At 34.4% G+C, this 8857-nt stretch overlaps 1 long non-coding RNA gene across 1 annotated transcript; it reads right to left on the bottom strand.

Annotated features, from left to right (window-relative positions):
- Positions 1-5887: 5887 nt before the first annotated feature.
- On the bottom strand, positions 5888-7680 carry LOC127705168 (uncharacterized). Its single transcript, XR_007983736.1, has 2 exons — positions 7526-7680; positions 5888-6545 (listed from the first exon to the last, which is right to left on the bottom strand). It is a non-coding gene; the product is annotated as an uncharacterized LOC127705168 (long non-coding RNA).
- Positions 7681-8857: the final 1177 nt, after the last annotated feature.

Raw genomic sequence — 8857 nt, 5'->3', positions numbered from 1 at the left:
CACGTGCGTTTTCTGGGAACAATGGATAAGCTACGGGCACCCGATAAATTTAATGTTGAAGCTCGAAACCTCGCTGATGCGTGGAAAAGATGGAAACCAGAAGTTGAACTGTACATCGATTTGACAATGGACTCAGAAGATGAGAAAGCTAAGGTCAAAATGTTTCTTTATCTGGTAGGCACCCAAGGGAGAGAAGTGTACGAAACATTGGCATTTGAACGTCCACCAAATGAAAGAACATTTCTACAGGTTCTAGAAGCATTTGAGAACCACTGCAATCCCAAGAAAAATGAAACAGTTGAAAGATACATGTTCAATATGAGAAATCAACGTCAAGATGAAACATTCGACAAATACATCACAGAACTAAAACTGCTTGCATCCACATGTAATTATGGGGCACTGAATGACTCCCTGCTACGTGATCGTATTGTTTGCGGCATAAGCAACTCAAGTCTGAGGGAACGCTTACTACGCACGCTAGATCTTACACTTGATAAAACCATGCAATTGGGAAGAGCTGCTGAGCTTACTAAAGAAAGAATCAAAACTCTTGAAAACCCTACAGCTGCCTCCAACACTGAAGTAAATGCTGTAAGACATAAGACAAAACCTAACACAAAATTCAAACAGAAACAAGGCACTTATGTCAAACATGAAAAGCAACAATACCGAAATAATAGCAACTGCAAATATTGTGGAAAGAGACATGAACATTCTAGATCCAGCTGTCCAGCGTATGGTCAAACTTGTCGTAAATGTGGCAAAACAAACCACTTTGAAGCAGTGTGCCAATCAGGCAAGATAACAAAAATGAGAAGACCACAGCAAGTTCGTACTCTGTCAGATAATTATGCGTCAGAAGATTATGACAGTGATGAATTTTTTTAAATCAAAGCAGTAACCCTTGTACCGATCAACACTGTAGATGGTAAAAATAGCCGTCATGTGTACGCAACAATGAACATTGTAAGTAACAAAATCATGCCAGTCAGATTTCAATTAGACAGTGGTGCAACATGTAACATTATAAATAGCAATGCACTAAAAGAATTAGGAATTAAAGAACTAAAGAAAACAAGCCAAGTCCTTAAAATGTACAATAACACTACAATAAAACCACTTGGTACTTGCCAGCTGATACTAATCAATCCTAAGAATGATGCTAAATTCAAAGCAGAATTTATTGTTGTGAAAGATAAAACACTCACTCCATTACTTGGTAACAAAACAGTTCAAGTTATGAACTTAATGACAATACACTATGAAAACATTAAAAGTGTACAGCAAGGAGCACCAATGTCACCGGATTCATATAAACCAATTGATAAAGCAAATATTCTGAAAGAATACGAAGATGTCTTTGAAGGTACAGGTTTACTTGAAGGAAAATATCATCTGGAGTTGAACGAAAATGCTCAACCAGTAGTACACCCACCAAGGAAGGTACCTGTTGCAATAAAGGACCAACTGCAAACTGAGCTAAACAGACTTTGTGATATGAACATTATTACACAAGTCACTAAACCAACGCCATGGGTTTCAAGCTTAGTAACCGTGGTAAAGCCGAATAAGCTACGAGTTTGTATTGACCCTAAACATCTCAACCAACACATCAAACGAAGTCACTACCCACTACATACAATTGATGATCTGCTACCTGAGCTTTCGAATGCGAAAATTTTCAGTGTTGTCGATGCAAAGAATGGATTCTGGCACGTCCAGTTAGATGAAGAGTCTTCATACCTGACTACATTTAATACACCATTTGGACGTTACCGTTGGTTAAGAATGCCTTTTGGTATTACCTCAGCGCCAGAAGAATATCAGCGCAGACAAGATCAGGCAGTAGAAGGTCTACCTGGAGTCCAAAGCATAATTGATGACATATTGATTTATGGTGAAGGGAAAACAGAAGAAGAAGCTATTAAAGACCATGACAGAAAATTCCGATTGCTAATGGAAAGATGCAGGGAAAGAAATCTTAAAATGAATAAAGACAAACTCAAATTGAAGATGAAAGAAGTAAAATTTATTGGTCACTTGATTACCAATAAAGGTCTGAAAATGGATCCAGAAAAAGTACGCGCAGTACTAGAAATAACTAAGCCTACTGATGTTCCAGGAGTTCGGAGATTGGTAGGATTTGTAACATACTTGAGCAAATTTCTACCCAAGCTAAGCCATATTTGTGAACCACTCCGAAAATTGACACTTAAAGATTCAGAATTCTGCTGGTTAGATAATCATGACAAAGCTTTAAATGAGATAAAGACACTAGTAACCAGTGAACCTGTTCTGAAATACTATGATCCAAACATGGAGCTTACACTACAAAGCGATGCATCTGAAACAGGTCTTGGAGCGGCAATATTGCAGGAAAATCAACCGATAGCGTATGCTAGTCGTGCACTCACTGACACAGAGACTCGATATGCACAAATTGAGAAAGAACTTTTATCTGTAGTTTTTGGCCTACAAAAATTCCACCAATATACATATGGCAGAAATGTGTATGTAACATCAGATCACAAACCATTAGAGTCAATTTTGAAGAAACCTCTACATTGTGCACCAAAGAGACTACAACGAATGATGTTACAACTACAGAAATACAATATACAGCTAGTATACAAACCAGGAAAAGAGATGTATCTCGCAGATACACTAAGCAGAGCATATCTCAAGGATAAGCAAACCGAGTCAGAAAGTGAAGAAATAGAAGCAATAAACATGATAAAAGATCTTGCAATATCAGAAGAAAGGCTCAAAGAAATCCAACAACACACAGAAACTGACACACAACTACAAAAGCTCAAACACGTTATACAATCAGGATGGCCAGACATAAAATCTGATGTGTCACACGAGATAAATATATACTTCGACATCCGAGATGAACTCACTTTTCAAAATGGACTAATTTTCAAAGGTGAAAGAGTAATAATACCAAAGTCCTTGAGATCCGATATGATCCGCAGAATACACTCTTCTCACATTGGAGTTGAAGGATGCTCAAGAAGAGCGCGCGAAAGCCTCTACTGGCCAGGCTTGAATTCAGAAGTGAAAGATTTCATTTTAAGATGTGAAACATGCCGCACGTATGAACGGAAACAAAGTAAAGAACCAGTAATTTCACATGAAGTCCCTTTAAGACCATGGGCAAAAGTCGGTATTGACTTAATGACATTTGAAACACGAAATTACCTGATAACTGTAGACTATTTCTCAAATTTCTGGGAGATCGACTACCTAGAAAACACTCTAGCAACAACAGTCGTTCATAAATTAAGAGCACAGTTTGCTAGATATGGCATACCAGACACTTGTTTTTCTGACAATGGACCTCAGTTTAACTGTGTTGAATTCAGGAATTTTGCCAAAGAATGGGATTTTAGCCATGAAACATCATCACCCTATTATCCACAAAGTAATGGGAAAGTAGAACATGCTGTCCAAACCGCCAAATCGTTAATGAAGAAAGGAAAACATGCACAATCAGATCCTTATTTAGCCATACTAGACTTTCGAAATACACCAACTCAAGGATTCGATTCTAGTCCCGCTCAACGATTGATGAATAGAAGAAAAAAAACACTAATACCCACAAAAGAAAGTTTACTTAAACCGAAAATAGAAGGACAGAATGTACAAAAGGAAATTCAATACTCTAAAGAAAGACAAGCTCATTATTACAATCAAGGAGCAAAGGAACTATCATCTTTAACAGAAGGAGACGTTGTGAGAGTGGAACCAGCAAACAAATATCAAAAGACATGGGAGAAAGGAACAGTTAATCAGAAAGTAAACGAACGATCATATGAAATCAACATTAAAGGAAAAACATTCAGAAGACAATTGCATAAAACGAGCGAAAACAACAAAACAGGTGAAAAGGAACAATTCAATTCAGAATCAAATGAATTCGAGGACGATGAACAATTTGATCATGTGGAATAACAAAAGAATTGCAACAATAACACTATTCTGCAACAAAGTCCGCACAAAACACATTGGACAATAACACAACTACAAGGACAAGATCAGGAAGACAAATCAAAAGACCATCAAAATTCAATGATTTTGTGAGTTAGTCGACAGAACACTTGTGTTTCCGTGGGGCATAATAATCCCCTGGTGTTCTCCTAATGGTTCCGTTGTAAATTTTACATAGTAGTAGTTGAGAACACACTGTGCGGTTGGGGCAGAATAATCCCCGTGTGTTTCTCTAAAGAGAATCATTTAGATTCTGTCTAGTGCATAATTAGTTTAGTTTTATTAAATGCTATTTTTGAATGTGCACGCAATATTTACATGCACAGTATTACAAACTTTAGCCGAAACAGTATTAAAACTTTTGCAGACTTTAAAATATTGAACAGTAACTTTTCAGTATTAATTGATATTATCATTTACAATGTATGTTTTTTATTATGCAAGTTATGCATTTTTTTAATTCACTAGTCAAAGTTCAGTATTTCTAGTCAAGTGAAAATTTGAAGTTCAATTTAATTTTTATTTAAAGAAGAAAGGATGTAACAATACTCCAATTTAAAAGACACGTCCGGGTCTGCATACTTAATTTAGCTATTGTTTATTTACAAACTGTTAGAATGGAATGTACCCATAATGCATTGTATTGTTATTAAATATGTAGTTCAACGTACTGTGTTAATATCACTCGAAGCAAAACTTGATACAACTGATATGGATAAAAACAATTCCAATCGAGAAAAAATAGCTGGATAGCAAATCCATCACCAATAAAGTAAAACATTATTTTTTTTTTCAAATTGTTTTATTTTTTAAATACTACAGAAAGAGTGACAACACAGTTTTTATCTTATGAATAAGTGCACATTTTTTGTAAATTATATATTTATTAAATTATTGGAATATCTTATTTATTTGGTCTTTCTATAAATTAGTCGTTTATAGTGGTTTCCGATTTGTGGACAATCGAGTTTACACACCAGTTTACACACAACAACAAGATGAAGATTTCCTTCTATCTGCTTTAAAAAGAAAGTGCTTACCGCACAGATCTTTTAAAAGATTAACTGTAGAATTTGCACAATCATTTGTTTTAAATGTTTTATTTTCTATTACTGCAGAATGAGTGACAACTCATTTTTATTTCTGGATATTTAGTATTTTTGTAAATTATATTTTTATAAACAGAAATTATTGAAATGTGTTATTTATTTGGTCTTGCTAGGACACAGACTTTATGTAACTATAGTTTGAAAAGACAAAGAAGCTTGCATTGGAAACGTATTGGAAAATTAACAAGATCATTGACAGGCTTAAAAGAGTTTTTTTCCGAAAATTATAAACACAAAATGCATAGCCATGTGCATAATGACTGGTGTAGCACGAGGGCCCGAATTTTCTTGACCTTCTGAAGAACGTGAAATAATTCCTGGTTTGTATTTGTATTCGTGTTGCTCAGTCTTTAGTTTCTATGTAGTTTTTGTTGTGTTTTTGTCATTCTGGGGTGTTGTATTCGTTGTTGTTGCTAATTGTGTAAAGAACTCTTTGCTTGCTATATGATCTTTTTTTTTTCATTGTAATTCCATTTTGTTTTGTCAATGGATGTGTTATTTCATCCATTTCGTGTCTCATTACCAATGATAGGGTTTTCTAGATGTTCAATTTCTTGCCAATGGTCTTCATGCTTGTTTTCATTCATTTACCCTATGTGTTTTATGCAAGAATATCTTGTCTTTTACTTTCCTTTACTGTTGAACTTTAGTTTTATAATGCACTCTGCCTTGTTTATCCTAGTGAGTTAACAATGGCAGCATGATCGCGATATTTCAGGTGCTCCGGAAAGATATGCAGATCTAAAGATGAGTTAACAATGGCATCATGATAGAAGACTATATGAAATATAAAAAATATTTTTATAGAACAAAACTCTGAACTATTCTATACAGTAATGGTCGGAAATAACCACTTCTTGTTAAACTATGAGACATAACTGTTTTACACATAAGTAACACCATACTTAGCTGACATTGGGGTTCCGGGGTTGGAACCCCCTCCTTATTTGACGATCAATGCTTTTGAACTTATATTTGAGTTTATAAAAAAGGTACAGATGTGAAACGAAATAAACAATATCTAAACATTCAAAATTACGAAGTTCCCGCGAGGAACACGGTCTTCTATTAGAACTTCGTGACGTGCTTCAGCGAAAGTAAGGAATTTACCAATGGTTTGCTGTGAATGCTTTGAGATTTCGGCCTGCAAAATTTGTTCTATTTGAGCAGGATTATTAAGGTCATAGAAAGTCATTCCATCAACAATGCTAATCTTAACAATTGGTCCATTCGTATATCCATTCTGTTGGTTGATTGTTCTGAAGATAAAAGCATGATCTAGTGAACCACAAGTCGAAATATAGCGGGATTCACGGTAGGATCCATATGCAACATGATCTACAATTGAACTTGGCTGATAAGGAGCTTTGGCAGAAAGGTCAATATTAGGATCCTCTGTTGCTCTTAAGAGCCTGTAAACTTCCATCGGTACTGTCAGATCTAAATAAGATTAAACCTAAATTCATAGAGTTCAGAAACAATCATTGAAACAAAACTAACTTTGATATCATGGAAAACTATGCCATGTTCCCCTTTGAAATATGAAAAATCCTATCAAAATATCTTGTTGTTACATTGATCAACTTGAATATTACTAAAACATTACAAACAAAGTTAAAACAATCAACAATAGACATGTGTTTATATATTTTATATAAGTCAAGAACAAAAGTGAATAAATTTAACAAAGATTGTCAAAGCCTGCATCAAAAATATAAACATTTAGAAATTTACCAAGTATTCTAAAATAGCAACCCATTTCCATTTTGCGCTGACTAAGAACAATAAAAAAAACAGAAAAAAATAAGTTTTGCAATTGAATAGAAATGAAAGTAATAGGTTTTACGATTCTTTTAAATTCTATTAAAATCTGGAAGTCAAGTTCGTTGTACATATTAAAGAAAAAATACTGAACATAACTCTCTTGATGCAATACAGTAGGGTTGATTAAACTATCAGCTGTAGAAAAATACGATTTTCCATCCGATTGATACCGTCGCCCAACTAAACCTTACAGCGTTCTGTTCACACGATACGATTTTCCATTCGATTAGCCAAACGACATCGGATTTAGTGTTCACACGATGCGATATTTGTCGAAAGCAGGTGCTATATCTAATAAACTTTATAAGATATGTCATATAGTTTTTAAGATATCTTGTATCATTGTGTATAGAATATAAGATATTTTATATGATTTTCTTTATAAGATATCTTATGAATTATATGAGATATCGTATAACTTATATAATATATCTCATAAGATAGTATACTTATCATTGTCCGTTTATTTTTCACTTATTTAGTTTGAAAATCCATTCGGTATATATCGCCTCTCCCTTAATGCTTTTAGACTTGTATTTTGATGCAATGATTTTTTACAAAAATGTATGTAATGCAACTAGATGTATTCTACATACCTCCTAAGATTTCCAAATCTATGCAATCCGATTAAAATTCTGTTCCATATAGACTCGCGTTTTCGTATATATAGAAGATAACGAAATCTGATAATTATATTTTACTAAGATTGAAATATTTGAAAACGGTTAATACGTCCTGATACCTTGTACACGTCAGCTTATTAATATAATACTTATGAATAAAAGAACACACTGTTTTTAAATGGATATTTTTTTCTATATCAATGTATGAAAGAAGCATTGACAATATTAAGAATCCAAATACAAACGAGGACACACATACAATAGAATCCCTTTACAGCCGATTGCATTGAGTGTGTAGGTAAGGGTAATTTCTTTGGTTAGCTTGCTTGCTAGCTGAACCGTGAAGTTGTTATTTGGTAAGGTATACTACCCTCCTTTAGAAGTAGCCTAGTCCTACAGACAGATATATTGGTTATCTGTCGGACTAGTCTACTCTTAAAGGAGGGTAGTTTACATAACCTAATAATGACTTCACGGTTCAGCTAGCTAGCAAGCAAACTAAAGATATTACCTTTACCTACACACTCAATGCAATCGTCTGTAAAAATCAAATCATGTTACCTTTGTTTCTTTGTATTTGAATGGGTTGACTAAATGTACTTGCGGAAATTTGGAATTTGTACAATTTTTCAAGACTTTCCCGCCATTTAGGTATTATCACAAGAGTACTATATAAGGAAAGTTTAAACTTTTAAAGGAACCGATCCTAATGCGAAATCCCTGTTCATACGACAACCGTGTGACCAGAAGGAACATCACTTGACCGGAAGTCGATACTGGATGTAAACGGAATGGAGCGAAATTGATGAATTTTTCGAGTGTTTAAGCTTTCTACAGGTACATCCAGGATCATTTCAAGTATATAGAATACATGAAAATGTATAGTTCCTGCTGTGACTGTAGTGACGGCAACAATTTGTGAAGTATATTAACATGAATTGACGACGTCGTTGATAAAAAAAAACGTTTTTTGTACAGTACGTACAATTCCGTCTTTGAACGCCTGGAAAATAATTGTAAGTGTTTGTGTTTAAAACATTGGGCTCTCCTGAAACGGCATTGTCGAAAACTGATGATACTGAGGAACTCGAAGAAAAATTGACAAAGTTATAGCAAAAAAAAGTTTTAAAAAATCATCAAATATAACGTAAAACTGAGGAACACAAACCCTACTAAAACTAAAACCCGAAGATAATATTGTGTGCTCTGGGAGGATAAGCAGACCAAGTGGTAGAGTACACTCCTTCGTCTTGCTGCATTACTTTGGTAATAAAGTTAGCAATGGAGAAGATCAGGGACACTGAT

The sequence above is a fragment of the Mytilus californianus genome, unplaced genomic scaffold, assembly GCF_021869535.1.
Source record: "Mytilus californianus isolate M0D057914Y unplaced genomic scaffold, xbMytCali1.0.p SCAF_6, whole genome shotgun sequence".
Classification (NCBI taxonomy): Eukaryota; Metazoa; Mollusca; class Bivalvia; order Mytilida; family Mytilidae; genus Mytilus; species Mytilus californianus.
Note: the sequence above shows the minus strand (reverse complement) of the source record. Positions and strands in the feature narration are given on the sequence as shown.